The following is a 16,557-nucleotide window of genomic DNA, read 5'->3' on the forward strand; positions in this document are numbered from 1 at the left end:
GGAAAAGCAAGCCAGTAAGCAGCGTTCCTTCTTTGCCTCCCTTCCAGCCTCCAGGGTCCCACCTTGAGTTCCTGACTCCCCCAATAATGGAGTGTTAATTATATTAGAGCCATAGGACTAAACAGACCCTGTCCTCCCCAGGTAGCTTTTGGTCATGGTGTTTATCACAGTGGAATTTAAGGCACATGTGTCCCTTCCTTTCTCTGAAAATTTGTTCTAGCAGTTCACGTTTGTGTAGCATTTATAATGCACATATTGTACTTTTACACAGGCAAATTATATGCTAAATAAGAGATAAAATTTCTGCCCCTATACACTTGCAGTTAAGAAAACTGTTCGAATTTATGCAATACCTGGGCAGCTAGAACCAAGAGCCTTTTACTTGAAGGAGACAGCATCTTCATGAGTGTTTGAGCCCTGAAGCCCCTCCTCCTGTGTGCCCATCCCACCCGAGGCATAGGACCTGATCCCCTGCCTTCCTTGTTACCAGCTGCTGCTGGAGAAGCGGTTGTCTAGTGAGAACCACAGTGTGCTAATTGAAGGGGAGAGAGAAATGACTCCTGGGGCCTGCTCAGCTCAAGTGTGTCTAGAGTTCGGGTAGACAAAGGGGACGGAGGTCTGCATTGCACAAAAGGTAAGGATGCGGGTTCATTTCCAGGACTGACCACGGTACGCCCCTTTAAAGTGACCTACCCTATGTGGTGGCTTGAATGAGAAATGACCCCACGGGCTCATGTGTTTGAACTCTTGGTCCCCAGCTGGCGGTGCTTCTTGGGGGTTAGAGAACTTTTAGGGCGTGGATCCTTGCCGGAGGAAGCATTACCTGACAACCCCACACGCATTCTCTTAGCTTCCTTCTCTGGCCACCTGCTGCCCTTTGTCCCCATCATTCTGGGCTCTCCCTTCAGAATTGTGAGCCAAAACAAACTCTTCTGTAAGTAGCTCTGGCTGTGGAAGCTTAGCACAGCAACAAAAGTGAATTAGCACACACTCTGTGTATTTAAAACATGGTTTGGGGGTGGTGAGATTGTTCAACACCCCACAGCCTGACTTCCTGGACCTGAGTTCAAGCCCTAGAATCCATGGCGGAAGGAGATAACTGAGTCCTGAGAGTTGCCCTCTGTCCTACACGCATTCTGTGGTATGCCTTTGCATATGCGCACACACACTCTCTCTTTACACAAATAAATAAATAAAATATGGTTTGAGTTTTAAAATACACACTTCATGGCAGCTTGGGGAGGAGGTAGGACCCGAATCCATGGAATGTGGAGGTTTGGTTTGCAGCTTAGTTGTGACTTTACTTCCATAGTCTCTCAGCCACTAAGTTGAGACAGTTTTTAGAATGCCATGGTGGATAGAAAGGGTGATCTGACGGCAAGCTATTAGAGGATTAACTGAGAGGATAAAGTTCTAGCATTCCTTGATGCAGAATAAATGCTAACAGCCTCTGCAAAACTAGCTCTGCCTTTGACAGGGTGGTGCGTTGTTTTCTGGGCATGGAATATGCAACATCTCATCCTCTCTTCAAAGCAATCCAGTGAAATGGCAGGCAAGGAGGCTGTCATCTCAGTTTTACTGCTCAGAATCCAAAGGCACATAGACCGGAAGAAGTTGAGCTGGGCCCAGAACTGTGCCTTCTTCTTTTTTTTTTTCTTTTAAACACTGCCTGGCCCATTAGTTCCCACCTCTTATTGCTAGCTCTTACATATTGATCTAATCTATTTCTAATATTCTGTGTAGCACCATGAGCTGGCTTACCAGGAAAGATCTTAACCTGCGTCTGTCTGGAGTGGGAGAATAATGCCGACTGCCTGACTCAGCTTCTTTCTCCCAGCATTCTGTTCTGTCTACTCCACCTACCTAATTTTCTGTTCTATCAAAGGCCAAGCAGTTTTCTTTATTAGTTAATGAAAGCAACAGATAGATACAAGACCCACCTCCATCATTTCCCCTTTTTCTGTTTAAACAAAAAAGAAAGGCTTTAACTTTAACATAGTAAAATTACATATAACAAAAGTTATCAAGTAAGAATTAGTTACAATATTTATATCTATTTTATCTTTTATCATAACTAAGGAAAACTATAACTATCCATTCTTCAACTCCATCAAAGACTCCAGAAGGATATAATATTACCTAAGAAAACAACTTCCAAAACTCTAGAAATGACAGAGACATCTCGCTGTCTGGACAGTCACCCAAAGTTCTTTAGTACCATTGGGTCATCAATCTTCAGCCTACAGGCCCATAGTATCCAGCAGACATTTCCATGAAGCAGGAAATTCCAAAGACAAGAACTGTGCCTTCTTGTATCGGTCTCTGGTACCTTCTATGACCCTGAGATAACCCACACAGTTGGGTTCAGCATGAATCTGCAAACTCCCATTTAGCATTTTGGCTCCTATATTTTGTATAACATTCACATCTCTGCAACAAAATCAATTTTTCTTCCTTCATTGGTGTGCTGTGATCATCTTTGAAATGAGGATTCACTGATTCCTGGGTTTCCTTTGTAACTGCAGATCTTGGTAGTGGAAAATATTCAATCTTGAAGCCCTAAGGGAAAAATAATATGAATTGTGTTGCAGTCTTGCCAAATCTGCATTAACTCATTTATAACAAATAGGAAAGATGTTGTGGTGTTAAACACTTAAGTAGAAGGGGAGTTTTAAGACCCTTTGGAAACAACTCCAAGTTTTATATAAATCAAGTACTCTTTAGTAGGACAAGGCAAATGTTTTGAGAATTATAAATAGGAGCTAGAGAGATAGCTTTGTCATTAAAGCCATCTTGGGAGCTTGTTTTTTAAAAAAACTGGGCATGGTGGCACACCCTTAGTCTGAAATTGAAAGTAGAGACAGGTGGATCCTTCTAGCATGCTGTCCAGCTAGTGTGGTATACTTTGCATAGTTCCAGGAAGGCAAGCTATAACTGATTCTGTCTCAAACAGAAAGGTCAAAGGCACCTGAGGGCATTTGAGGTTGTCCTCGGACCTCCACAGCCACATGCACTTTCATGCTTGTACACATGCATACACACATGTACAGCCCCAACTCCAAACACACATACACAGGCATGCACACATGCATGTACACACAGAGGCACAAAGAATCATAAAATAATCTGACTATAATAAAACATGTTTTATAAAGAAAGATTAAAAGAAGACAGGTTTAAGCCAGGTGGTGGTGGTGCACACCTTTAATCCCAGCACTTGGGAGGCAGAAGCATGTGGATCTCTATGAGTTCAAGGCTAGACTGGTCTACAGAGTGAGTTCCAGGATAGCCAAGGTTACACTGAGAAACCCTGTCTCAAGAAGAAGAAGAAGAAGAAGAAGAAGAAGAAGAAGAAGAAGAAGACAGGTGTCTTAGTTACTGTTCTGCTGCTATGAAAAGATACTCACAGCCAAGGCAACTCTTACAAAGATATCATTTGATGCAGGACTTGCTTATAGTTTCAGAGAGCTAATCCACTATTTTGGCAGGGGATCATGGTGGCAAGTAGGCAGGTGCTAGAGCAGTAGCTGAGAGCTACATCTTGATCCATACATAGGGAATCTGGGCCTTGCATGGGCTTTTGAAACCTCAAAGCCTGGTGTGGGAGAATTGTCTGTATTCTGTCAATCATGTTTTAAATAAACTCTGATTGGCCAGGAAGGAAGTATAGGTGTGTCAACCAGACAGGAAGTAGAGGCAGGGCAATGAGAACAGGAGAATGCTAGGAAGGAAGAAGCCCATTCCTCCCATTCCTGCCCAGACCACCAAGAAGCAAGATGTAACCTGCCTGGCTGAGAAAGGTACCAAGCCAAGTGGCTAACATAGCTAAGAACAGTGGGTTAATATAAGCTACAAGAGCTAATAAGTAGCCTAAGCTAATGGGCCAATCAGTTTTATAACTTATGGAGATCTCTGTGATTTTCTTTGGGGCATGCTGGCTGTGGGATACTGGGTGGGTCAGAAACCCCAACAAGCCAGCCCTTCATATTATAAAAGCCTACCCCCAATGCACACTTCCTCCAACAAGACCACACCTCCCAATCCTTCTAATCCTTTTAAAGAGTCCCACTCTCTAGTGATGAAGCATTCACATTTATGACTTTATGGGGTCATTCTCCTTCAAACTACCACAGCAGGCATGGTTATTTCCTAACAAACAGTCCACTTAGGATACCCACTTCAGGGTGGCCACTTTCTCTAGAATGAAACAATATTCTTCACCCAGAGGGGAATTCGCCTCTGAGGAATGGACTGAACCAAAGACAATTTTATTCAAGAATAGGTCGAAACAATCAGCCAAGGCTATGGAGAGCCTTCTTTATTTCTTTCTTTCTTTATTTATTTATTAAAGATTTCTGCCTCCTCCCCACCACCGCCTTCCATTTCCCTCTCCCTCCCCCAGTCAACTCCCCCTCCCTCATCAGCCCCAAGAGCAGTCAGGGTTCCCTGCCCTGTGGGAAGTCCAAGGACCTCCCACCTCCTTCCAGGTCTAGTAAGGTAAGCATCCAAACAGTCTAGGCTCCCACAAAGCCAGTACGTGCAATAGGATCAAAACCCAATGTATGGAGAGCCTTCTGTGGCTTTTCATTGGTGGCCAGAAGGGATACCCTACTGTCAAGTGCCTGACACTAAAAAGAGTGCTGTGTCCTACTGACTAGGTCCCCAGGAAAGAAATGCAGACATAAATGGTGAGCACTGGATTCTTAGAACCAGATGGAACCCCGTCAGATGCCTTCTGAATCCTCTGTGACTTGTCTCCCGAGGCCTTCCTACTGAGTGAACTTAGTGCAGAGTTTCTGCACCTAATAACTTCAGAATTTGTGCCTATCTCCCTTCAGCCTCTACTGTTTAAAGGAATTATGAATATACTTAGGTTTTGGGAGCAATTTATTGGCTCCTCAAGCGTCTCTAGTCTAAGTGCAAGATGAAGTACTAAAAATGATGTCTTATTGTGTGACGACTGGTGTGTGCTACAGCAATGTGACGTGGTGGGGAGGTCATGCTGAGTTCTCCCTACTTCCTCTCACCTTGTGATCTTAGGTTAATTGCTTGGATATTTGAGACCCATTCTCCCATCTTAAACAGGAATGAACATGCCTGCTGTGCAGGTTGTTGAATAGTTCATGAGGTAAAATATGTGTGTGTGGACTGGGTTCTTGGCACACAGAAGGCACTGCCGGTGCAAGCATTAGAAATTTCAACATGAGCCGTTCATCCTTGACTTAAATACGTGTTCTTGTCTTAGAGCTGACAAGTGGCGGAACGGCCGTATTTGTCGCATATTTACTGTGATTCGGCCAGAACTTGCAAATTTCTGTTTCATGGGGTAGCAGTGTAGGCTGGCTAGATTTATGTAAATTTGACACAAACTATAGTGTTCTGAGAGGAGGAAACCTTGATTGAGGAAACGCCTCTAGCAGTTGACCTGTACGCAATTGTGCGGGGTATTTCTTGATCAATGATTGATTAGAAGGGCACAGCCCACTGTAAGTGGGATGCCTCTGGGCAGGGGAACTTGGGTTGTATAAGAACGCAGGCTGAGCAAGCCATGCGGAACAAGCCAGTAAGTGCCAGCCTTCATAGTCTCTGCATCGTCTCTTGCCTCTAGCTTCTTGCCCTTCGTGAGTTCCTGTCCTGGCTCCCTTCAGTGATGGACTATGATGTGGAGGTGTGAGCCAGATAAGCTTTCCTCGCCAACTTGCTTTTGGTCATAGTGTTTTGCCGCAGCAGTTGTAACCCTAACTAGGACATGCTGTTGAAGAGTTTAGCTCCTGCGCTCTCTTCATTTGCTGGTCCACCTGCCTCAGAGTTGGTGAGGCTACAAGACTACAGTTAGTCTTCAGGGTTAAGCATGCAAGCATCCATTAGTCATGCCTGCTGTGGAACTGGGCTATGTTAGTGCTGTTAAGTGTGTAAGCATTTTCCTTACTTGGCTTAAGATACTTCTCTTTGTCTCTTTAACAGCAGAGAGACTTGAAGATGCTGGATTCTTCTACCATGGAGCTGCATGTATTGTCATTTGGAAAGGCCACATGACTAAGTGAGAATAAAGAAGGGCAGAGAACTGGAAACCTGTTCTTCCTGGCTTCCTGTCTCTGCCATTCCATGCCACTCACTTAGCTCTTTAGCCTCACTGAGATATCCCCTGTTTCCTAGGACAGACCTTGCCCTTTCACCAGCACAGGCCTTGGCAGATGCTGTGTTTACTTCTGTGAATTCTAGTTCTCGTCTTTCTCACTTGGCAGATGCTACTCGGCCTTCAAGGACTAGGCCAAGTGTACATTCTTAATATAAAGAGGCCCCAAGCCAAAGTTCTTGGATGCAATTGAGAGAAACTGTTAAGACGCAGCTTGTAAATTTTCCTAAGAAAACAATCTTGGTTCAAGAACTCCATTCCTCACCTCTCGTGTTGGTAAAATCATCATGTCTGAGCTCTTGTTTCAAACAGATGCATCCCCAATTAGTGTGAAAACAAGAAGATTTTAAGATTTGAAGTGAATACCTTGAATTATGATGACTGAGTGTGGAACTGTGTTTTGTACTCTAAAATATTGTGGTAAAATTAGCATTTTATCACTAAGTGTGTAACTTAGTGGCATGAAGTACATTAAAGTGCTGTGCACGTCTCAGCTGACCTCTGGAACTCAAATTCAGTAAGGCAATCAACTCCAGTTGACTCCATTTTGCCCATGGCAACTCCATTCTATTTTCTGCCTGTGAACTTGCGTCCTCAGGGTACCTCATCATATGGGACTCCACTGTGTTTGTTTTTCTGTGTGTGACTTGCTGAATTCATCCAAGTGGAAGCAAGTCAGAAAGGCTATTTTTTGGGGGGGGGGGGTTCAAGACAAGGTTTCCCTGTGTTGCTTTGGAACCAGTTCTGGAACTCACTTTTGTAGACCAGGCTGGCCTCGAACTCACAGAGATCCACCTGCCTCTGCCTCCTGAGTGCTGGGATTAGAGGCGTGTGCTGTAGCCTTTCTTTTTAAGACTGAAATCTGTTATGTTCTTTTTTTTTTTTTTTTACCATATTTGGCTTATCTGTTGATGGATGTGAGTTGCTTCCCCCTGTGAGGCCAATCTTCATTGTCAACTGGATTAGATTTTAGAATCACCTGAGAGACACACCTCTGGATGTCTCCAGGGCACATCTACAGGGTGTATCTCCAAGGAGGTTTCACTAAGAGGGTATACAGGGGCTGTGTGTCCAAATCAAGAAGCAGGGGACGTGAGAAGGAAAGCTGACGGACTGTAGCACCGTCCCTGTTCAGAACTGTAAACACAATGTGGCAGTTGCCCCACACCCCTGCCACCATACCCAGAGCCACTCCCACAGCCATGCCCTCTCCACCCGCAGATGGAGAGTCAATACAAACCCTTCTCTCTTTAAACTCCTTTTGTCGGGTTCTGGTGCAGCAGCAGGAAAAGCAAATAACACACAACCTTCGGTTTCTTTTAATCACGTGGTGTTAATGTGAGTCTGTAAATATCTCCTTGATAATTGCTTTTCATTCTTTTCTAAGTGTATCCTCAGAAACGGATAATAATTCTATTGTATTTTTGACGAACCTCTAAATATTGCATAGTGGCTGCATAATTGTATGCCCCAGCAATAGGGCACAAAGGTTCCAGTTTCTCGTGTCCTTGTCAAGCCTTGTTACTTTCTGTTTGTTTTTAAAAGTAGCCACCTTCAGGTGTGTGAGTTGATGTCTTAATATATTTTGGGTTTACCCTGCCCCATATGTTTAATTTTAATCCATTAGGGCTCCTATAACATAAACTGATAGTTTAAGAAAATCACAAGTTTTTTCTCAGTTACGGGGGTTGGGAACCCCGATAGCAAGGTACCTGTGTGCTCATCAGAGAGGACTTTCTCACAGATGGCAGCCTCATACGCACCTGTGGGACCGGTTCATAAGGTCACGGTCTTTTCCCACTCTAATGAAAGCAACTTAAGGGAGAAAGGTGTTGCTTCAGCTCACAGTTCAAGATTACAGTCCGTCGTGGCAGGGAAGTCAAGGCATAGGGACCTTGGCACAGCTGGCCACATCTGTTGTACAGGGCTGTTTTCCCAGCTGAACTGCCACCATCTTCAGGCTGGGCCTGCTCACCAAAGATCGTCACAGCTGCCCTTGTCGACTCCCGAAAGAGGGGCTGAGGGATGTCATGGGCCCCTCCCCTGGGTAGCCAGCCACCCCTTCCACAGCTGTATTCAAGTGTGCCCTGATTGGTCTTTGGGGAAGGATTGGGGGGACTACATCCACACAGTGGGGGAGGGGCCAGCATCCATGCTGAACTCAGACCTTCTAGTGTGGCTGCAGAAAGGTCACCCATTGTTCTGTAAGAAAAATCTAAGAAATTCATTGGTTTCTCAGAGCGAACTTTGGTGGAATCACACCTTAGTTTGTCTTTAAGTCCATAGGAGGGATGAGATGTTATTTATGTTATAACGTTATATAGACTGTTCGGGATAGTATCAAACTCTTAACTAGAGTAAGTATATTAATGCATTAGTGCATTAATATTTTAGTCCGTAAATATGGAAGGCTTTCCATTTGTTTTCTTTATTCTCTTTCAGCAGTGCTTGTTTCTCTTGTGTTGTATGTGTTTGTATGTGTTTGTATGTGTGTAGTGTGTGTGTGATATGTGTATTTGTTTGCACCTGTGCATACACATAGGGAGGCCAGAGGAGGACGTCATGCGTCTGCTGTCATTGTCCACTTTATCCTTTTGAGAAAGGGCCGGCCTCTCCCTGGAGCTAGGTTGAACTAGCAAACCCTGTAAGCCCTGTCTCTGCATTCCCCAGCACTGCAGGTGTGCACACAACCGTGTCTGCTTTTTTAGTGGGTGCTGGAGGTTTGAACTCTGGTCCTTCTGCCACTTTCGCGGTTAGTTGGTTTTTACATGGATTTGTCTGGATCGTGCGCTGTGGTGCTCTGGGCTCATGGAATGGTACGGAAGTCATGTCTCTTACCCAAGTTTGGAAGTTTAGAAACTGGTGCCAGTTCTTTTCCTGATGCCTGAAAGAATTCACCAGTAAAGCTGTAAGGTTGTGGGCTTTTCTTTATTGGGAGGCTTTTTGATCATTCAGTTACTTGCCAGGGACTGTGCCACGTTGGGCTGCCACATGTCAGGGACCGGCTTCAACAAAAACACCTCTTACCAGGGTGGGGGCATGAGAATTTAGAAATATTAGTAAAGAAAACAAAGACACTTGTGAAAATAACAGAAACCATAGAACAGTATTGGGAGGCCACTGCAGTGACTACTGAAATCACCCGATTATTGTATACCCCAAATACAAAGGGGGGTGAAGAAGGCAACAAAAGACATCTTTAACATGATACAAAGGACAGCTCGAACAGTTAATTGCTTTAACACTTGGAGGCATCAAGTCATTAGCATTCTGTGGTTAGGCAGTGTCTCGAAGGCAGCCACTCCCCAGGTAACCTCATGTTACAGAAGAAGGAGCAGAGGTATGCTTGCACGTCCTGACCATCTGTCAGGATGGAGTGGATCTACTTTGTAAAGCCATCTTAATGTCCAAAGAACCAAGTAACCACATCCTGAGTCAGGACGTGTAGCTACACTTTTTAACAGTCGAGCAACTTCAAACTCTCTGATCATCAGACTAGGCGGAAACAGGTTCATATTTTTGGGGCCTCCACAGCTCCTCTCCTTCATAGCTAAAAGTCTGGTGAGACCGTGTCTTCCCAGCTCAGCCTCGGTAGGTCGCATGGTCCTGCAGGGGCCATTGTTGCTGCACAGCTGTTCACCGCCCTCTCTGAGAACCCTTCTTATCTCTAGCAGATCCGTTATGCTATTCCTTCATGTATATTCCAGTGTTTGAACAAATTTCATTTGTTTCCAAGTCAAGCTGAAATTTCATCAGTTTTGTTGATGTCATTTTAGTTCCACTGATTTTTATGGGCTTTCTAGTCACGATTTTGTTCCTTTTCTATAATCTTTATTACTTTTGTTCTTTCTGTGGCAACTTTAATTCTTTTCCCCTTATTGTCTTATCCCTACAATGTACCAGCATGTTGTTCTTCACTATGTATTTTCCCAAGCATGCTGTAACTTCTCCATCATATGAAACCCACTGTGTGTTTCTCATCACCATGTGGTCTCTTGCATTTTTTTCAAAATGGCATCTAAACCACCTGTTTCAGAGTCATCCCAGGAGTTTGTTTCAAAGCAGATTTCATGGCCTTTCATTAAAACTACTGAATCAGTATCTCTGGGGCAGACCTAGGGATTCGCATGTCTCTTGTATATATGTGCATGTGTGTGCTGGGGTACATGGACAGGCACACCTCACTTTTCCGCGTGGGTTCTGGGGAATCACACTTGGGTCTTCATGCATTTGCAAGCACTTTGCGCACTGAACCATTTCCCAGTCCCTGAACCTGAACTAGCTCTGCAGATCAGGCTGGCCTTGGACTCCCAGAGATCTGCCTGCCTGCTGGGATTAAAGGTATATGCTACCCCTGCCAGGCTCTGAACCTGCTTTCTTACAAGCCTTTTAGTTGACTCTTCTTCTGGAAAAAGCTCAAGGACTCAGACTCTGCTCGAGAAGAAGAGGAAGATGGTGCAGGCAGGCAGATATGAAAGGCAGAGCTCTGTCCGTGCGGCTCCTGGTGAGGTTAAGTTCTAAGGGAGGAATGGAATATCTGTCTCGGCCAGTGAAGAGCAGCAGTGCTACCCACCATGCCCAAAAGAAAGAGTTGTCTCTCTCCAGCTCACAGAAGCCCAAGTAAGGTGTACACTGTTTCTCAGTGGCTCCAGGCTCCCACAGGACTTATATCTGGTAAATGTGACACTTGCCGGGGTTTTCTAGAAATAGCCTTGGAGGCAGGAGTGCACGAGAACCTCCAATGAGACAGGTAAGCCCAGCAGGGTGGCTACTCCAGGTGCGTGTTAACCTGTAATTGACTTACTATCATTACCAAGAAAATTTCAAACCAGCAGGAAAGCCTTACTAAGCCTTGTGCCAGCAAGTCCAGGCCGGAGTCTGTGGGTCTGGAACCACTTCTGCCTGGTCGTCATAGGGACAGATATCTTACCATTTTTCTAGTTCTATCTTTTCTGGGTGTCTCTAAATCACACACATTCTTTTCCCTTTAAGTGGTGGATGGAGCTTTTTCTTTTTTTTTTTTTTTCATTTTGAGACTGTGTTTATTTTAAAGTGCAAACCAGAGAAAATTATCACAACAAAGAAAAGTTATAGACCCATGTCAAATTAGAACATAGGTACAAAACTATAAAAATTGTTAGAACAAGAATTTCAGCCACATATAAGTGAATAATGCATTACAACCAATTTAAATTTGCCCCTAGAAGTGATTGATTACTGAGAGGGTATGTCCAATTTTATACTTTTTCAAAGTTCTTTAGAAAATTCTTGAAGCTAAGTATAAGACTGATGCTCTCAAAATTGTATGTTTTTTTTAATTTATTTATTTATTAAAGATTTCTGTCTCTTCCCAGCCACCGCCTCCCATTTCCCTCCCCCTCCCCCAATTAAGTCCCCCCCCCTCAGCCCGAAAAGCAATCAGGGTTCCCTGTCCTGTGGGAAGTCCAAGGAACCCCCCACCTCCTGGATGGAGCTTTTTCAAGTTGGAAGAGTGGTTGGGAATGCCCTGGCATTTGCTGCCACTTAGACAGTCCTGGGATGTGGGGTGGGTATCTGAGACAACCCCCTGCCCCACAGTCAGCATAGGCACCAACCTTCTATTTCTCTTTTGTGGCTTTATAAAATGGAAAGTAGGGGTGTGGGGGTGACCTGGAAGGATTGATGAGCCACTGGCCATAGTGTAAAATTTCCAGCATTTCTGAAGAATTTAAGATTCAGGTATGTCCTTGGGGCAGAGGAGAAGAAAAGGCTGGACTGACACCATTCTTTCGTTTTGTGGGAAAGGGAGCACCACTCCAACGGGCTTCAGCCTCCATCTGCAGTTGAAGAAGGCACTTAAATCAGCAGCTGCATGTCAAAACGTTATGCATGTATCTAGACAGCAGGGGCTCCTGGGAGATGGAGTCCTGAGGTGTGTGCGTGTGTGCGTGTGTGCGTGCGTGCGTGCGTGCGTGCGTGTGTGTGTGTGTGTGTGTGTGAAGATGGCTGTGTGGCTCTGGACCTCTGGATGACCCTGACAGGATTTCAAGAGCATTCCTTTCTCCTCTGGACACTTACCTTCTCTGGATATACACATTGACTTCGGCTTTTGACAATATGAATTATTACATAAATTCCTTCCAATGTTTTTTAAATCTTACCAATTTTTTTTCTATTGCATTGAAATTCAGTTGGCAGAGAAAACCTCCGTGTCTTTGGAACATGCATGCAGGAGGGGCGTCTGTTAGGGCAGTGGGCAATGCTGGGGGCCCTGCTATGTGCAGGCTGTGTCTGCTGGAAGATACAGAATTTATTCTGCAACTGAACTGTCTGAGGGTTGCTGTTTTCCCCACAGAGCGTATTTATTTCCTTCCGACAGTGTTTGAGGTTATGGACTCTATTTCTGTCTGACAAAGGGAAACAGTGCACCATAAAATCTGTGACATTATAGCGGGAGAAACCAAGTGCGTTCATTTTCTCTGAGATGAGGCCACCTATTTTGATAACTGAAGGAATGAGAAAGGCAGATGCTCTAAGGGCAAGCTAAGCTTAATTTACGTAAAAGATGATCCCTAGTTCTTTCGTTGTCCCTTTAAAAACAAACTACATAATTAAATGACTCTGGATGCTTCTTTTGTGGGGAGAAAATGGCAGTCAGATTCTCAGCAAACACGCCAACAGGGAGGGAGGTTTCCTCACCTTTTGACAAAATACAGAATCAGTGCTTATGGGGGTGGGGACAGAAGGAGAAAAGCTCATAGGAGTCACAGATGATAAAATATTTAAAATGTGAATGAAATATCACAGGTCAGCATTAAAGTAGATGATAGGTATCATTCTCCACTGAGCCAAAGCAATCTAATCAAAAATGCAAAACCAGACCTAAGCACAGGGAGTGGGTGATGGGAAAAACTGCAGAGCCACTACCTCAATTTGTCCTTGGAAGAGTCTCCTTCCCCTGGAGATGTTTGCACCAGGAGCAGAGTTGGGGACCAGGTACTTCCACTTGCTTACAATAGCCAGAGCTATAAATATAACTCCAGCCTGCATTGTTTCCTAGAAGCATAGAAGGAATTTGGAATCTGAGAACAAAGAGACAAAAGGCTTGGTTTCAAACATGGAACGACGAATCTGTGGGTTTCATTCATAGGTAAGACCCTTTATAATACAGCCTGGAGAAATGGTGAAGGTCTTTCATTGAGAGATGGAATTCTGGCCAGAAGGCTGTGGAAGCCATCTCTAATTGAAAGGGTTTTATGGATACAGGGGCGAATCGTTGTTAGGGGTTGATAATTATTAAGTTCTTGTTAAGTAGACTATCATCTTGGGAATTTCTATATTTTAAAGCCAATTTCTTATTTTAAAAAACTCAAGGAATAATAGTTTAGCATGGACTGTGTATTGGTTAATTTTGTGTAGCTCTGATTAAAATCTCAGACAGACCAGCTTCCAAGCAGGTAGTATTCATTTTGGCTCATGGCTTTGGAGGGTTCAGTCCTTCATGATGGACAGAGCTCCGAGGAAAAGAGCCAGTCTCCTTGTGCAGAGAAAGCGGGTACTGGAACTGAGTTGGCTTTTCCTTGTTTGCCTTATGTTCTTTCCGAGTCCTTACTTCCTGGAATGTCCTGACAGTGTTCAGGGCAGGTCTCCGCTGCTCCAGAGGGAAAGAACCCTCTGAAACCATGAGTCAAGAGGAATCCTTCCTCCTTGAAAGCTGCTCTCTTGGACATTTTGGTATAAAAAGTAACTAATCCAGGCAGGATGCTAAAATATTGCCTGTCAGGCTTAGTGGCAAGAACCCCTACCCACTTCAGAGTTGGGTTTCTGTTGCTATGATAAACACCATGACCAAAAGCAACTTGGTAAGGAAAAGAGTTTATCTCCACTTACTGTTTACTGGCCTGCTCCTCATGGCCTACTGAGCCAGAGCCTGCTTTCTCTCTCTCTCTCTCTCTCTCTCTCTCTCTCTCTCTCTCTCTCTCTCTTTTTCTTGTGAAAACAACCTCAAAAAACCCACTTTAATCGCAAGCTAACAGCTCCAGGTGCAATGTCTGGGAACAGACTCTGGCTGCAATGCTGTGTGGCAACCACACACTCACACACGCTGAGCCTGCCTTCTTCTAGGACCCAGGACCACCAGCCCAGGAATGGCACCACCCATAATGAACTGGTCCCTCCCCTGTGGATCACTCATTGAGAAAATGCTCTACAGGCCTGCCTGCAGCCCCATCTTATGGAGGCATTGTCTCAGTTAAGGATCCCTTCTCTCAAGTTCCTCCGCAAAGTTGACAAAAATCTAGCCTGCACAGTCACTGAGACTTATTGCCAGCCCACAGGAAACCTTTTATTTATATTGGTTTTTCCACTTATTTTAAAAGCATCCCAACGAGGTAGAAGTGTTCTTGAGATTACATATACCCATTATGTATGTATTTAGGATATATATATTTGCATTGGCCAACCTTAGGTCAATTTGACACACCTGGGAAGAGGGAACCTTGGTTGAAGAATTTCCTCTGTTAAACTGCCCTGTGGGCATGTCTGTGGGAGCGTTTGCTTGGTTGTTTATTGATGTAGAAGGGGCAAAGTTCACTGTGGGCTTTACCATCCCTGGGCAGGTAGATCTGGTCCCTTTATAAAAGGTAGCAGGACATGAGCCTGGGAAGGATCCCTCTATGGTTTCTGTTTCAAGCTCCAGTCTTGAGTTCTTGCCTTGGCTTCTCTCAGTAATGGGCTGTAACCTGCAAGGTGAAATACACTCTTTCCTTCCAAAGTTGCATCTGGGCATGGTGTTTATCACAGCAGGATAAAGCATACTAGAAGGTATTGTATAGAATAGTCCATCATACTATACCCATCTTAAAGGTATGCAAACCGAGGCTAAGAGGATTTGGCTAAGACCATTCAGCTCTACCACCTAGCTCCAGTGAAGGCAAGTGTGGTGTGGGAGAACTGTCTGTATTCTGTCAGTCATGTTTTAAATAAATGCTGATTGGCCAGGCAGGAAGTATAGGTGGGGCAATGAGAACAGGAGAATGCTGGGAAGGAAGAAACCTATTCCTCCTATTCCTGCCCAGACCACCAAAGGAGCAGGATGTGACCTGTCTCACTGAAAAAGGTATTGAGCCATGTGGCTAACATAGATAAGAATAATGGGTTAATATAAGTGATAAGAGCTAATAAGAAGCCTGAGCTAATGAGCCAATCAGTTTTATAACTTATGGGGACCTCTGTGTGATTTTCTTTGGGGTTTACCGGCTATGGGAACTGGGCAGACAGAAACCCCAACTAGAAGGCCCTCATGTTACACAGGTGGACTAGGCTCCTAGCTCTGCCAGCTCCACAGAGGTCAGTCCTCAGGCGGATCTGTATTAATGTCCACAGCATCTCTCTCTTCACGACTCAGCTAATGTCCCGGCCTGAGACTGCTAGTGTTTTTAGTCCTGGTAAACCCCACTCGTTTTCTTCCTCTGGGATCTGCTTCACCTGTCCGCCCTTCATTGTAGCACTGTTAACTTTCAGGATGTGCAGTCATCTGCCAACATTTGCCTTCTCGGTGTTGAGTGAAACCTGTGTTGTTGCGATTGGTCGTCCTTGTTGTCCTTGTTGCTCTGGCTTTCCCAGTTCTTGGAATACAGTGTGTGTACAGAGATGACCTGCTCTTCTGTCCATGTGTGAGATCTAGAAAGGCAGTGGTGGCGTTTGATAATGCGGCATGGAGGTTGCAGATGCTGTACCCCCCCCCCCCACAGGGTTTCTCTGTGTGGCTCTGGCTGTCCTTGAACTCACTCTGTAGACCAGGCTGACCTCCAACTCACAGAGATCCACACGTCTCTGCCTCTTGAGTGCTGGGATTAAAGGCCTGAGTCACCACCACCCGGCTCCTCTGTTGTTTTTGAAAGGGTGTTGCACACCTGTATCCTGTGACATCTGGCTTGAGTTTTTCCTAGAGCAGTCTGATATTTCTAGAAAGATCCAAATCCAGCACTCCCTTTTTAAATGAGTATTCAGATGGTATGTTCAGCTGGATTCCAACATGGAACAGTCTAACTAAGAAACAAAAGTTCCAGCGCAACACACAACACAAAGGTGTCTGAAGGTCAGTGAGGAGTGTTTGCCTGGGCTCAAGTCCCAGTTCTGCAACAGTAGGAAGTGAGGAGAGAAGAAAGGAATGAAGGGAGGGAAGGGAGGAGGGAGGGAGGACTTATTGTATAAGTTATTGTATTTGTTAGCAGTGAACTAGAAATGTTAAGGCTATGTCCTTTGTAGCATTTGTATATAAAAAATATCAGAAATATGTAAGGGTGCCAAAAATGACTGCTTCCATTTTAAAGTAATTTTATTTAATTTCTAATTTGTTTACAAAGTAGCAGGTTTATGCCGTACTTGTATGTGCTTAGTTTTGGTTGCTCTCCCTCCCCCATCTCCCTGTCTGTCCCTGC

The 16,557-nt window shown here is 44.6% G+C and overlaps 1 long non-coding RNA gene across 1 annotated transcript in view; it reads left to right on the forward strand.

Moving 5' to 3' along the window:
* The first annotated feature begins 585 nt into the window (after positions 1-585).
* Positions 586-16,557, forward strand: part of LOC121439920 — a 43,798-nt gene continuing 27,826 nt past the window's right edge. The window contains exon 1 of the long non-coding RNA XR_005973307.1: positions 586-634. This is a non-coding gene — a long non-coding RNA (uncharacterized LOC121439920). The remainder of the gene's footprint in view (positions 635-16,557) is intronic.

The sequence above is a fragment of the Microtus oregoni genome, unplaced genomic scaffold (assembly GCF_018167655.1).
Source record: "Microtus oregoni isolate MIOR12 unplaced genomic scaffold, Mior012 000064F_ref0000363, whole genome shotgun sequence".
NCBI classification, from domain to species: Eukaryota; Metazoa; Chordata; class Mammalia; order Rodentia; family Cricetidae; genus Microtus; species Microtus oregoni.